Below are 1,016 nucleotides of genomic sequence, written 5' to 3'. Positions count from 1 at the left end.
GGGCACTGACATTTGCAAATGTGTTTAGGAGAGAGAAAAACTGACATAAAATTGGCGCCTGTTCATTTTAAAACACATTCAGGTGTCTCAATTATCAATTTCTATTTACCCACAGAATTTATGAGAAATATAACTGCATACATGCTAAAGTACACCTTAATGCAATTTTATATTTAGTCTTGTCAGGTGCACGTACACTAGTGTGTTTTTATAAACTAAATGGATGACTGAGCAGTCTTCACCAACTTCACAAAAGCAAACAATATATAATAATGTAATAATAAGCAGTGTGAACTCCTCAGACTATCTCCTTCAGTTATTATGAATTACACATCATCAACAACAACAGGAAAAAGCTGGTATACAGGAAAAGTGTTTGTGTTCTGTTTCAGTAATCCATCAGCATCATAGCCTATCAAAAGCTATTCAAAACTTTTTCAGAACTCTTTCCCCAAAATATAAATAAACTATGTGCTGACATGACAGCTGTGAGGACAAACATGAAATTGGAGAAGGAAGTAAACGCAACCCTTGAAACATAGAGTCATTACGGTGGGCTGCTGCAGTCTGTACTGTCTCTGACTTTATAATAGGGTCGTTTTTATCCTATTGTACCATCTGTGAACTCTGCATTTCATCTCAGCCGGGTAATAGGCCTATGTGTTGTGACAGCACAATGAGCTGATCAGTAGACTCACTGCAATATGTCTCAATGTTTTAGTAATCCTCTGTGAAAAGCAAACAGTTTTAATGTCTATTCTTCTTCTTTTTAAAAAAGAAAAAAGAAAATAATGTTTCTAATCTGATGATTACAATGGGTATTAATTAATAAATTACTACAATTTTTGTAAAAGCATTACTTAAATACAAACAGTGCATAATAACCTTTTATTAGCGCATACAAGGATCAAAGGCATTTACAATAAACTTACAAAAAATGACTTCTTTACAGTGTATTTATCAGCTTGAAGGTGCCTCTTGAATGAACTCAAAAAGGTGACTCTCAGAAAAAAAAA

Source organism: Sinocyclocheilus grahami, unplaced genomic scaffold, assembly GCF_001515645.1.
Source record: "Sinocyclocheilus grahami isolate Dianchi unplaced genomic scaffold, SAMN03320097.WGS_v1.1 scaffold5797.1, whole genome shotgun sequence".
Taxonomy (NCBI): domain Eukaryota; kingdom Metazoa; phylum Chordata; class Actinopteri; order Cypriniformes; family Cyprinidae; genus Sinocyclocheilus; species Sinocyclocheilus grahami.
Note: the sequence above shows the minus strand (reverse complement) of the source record.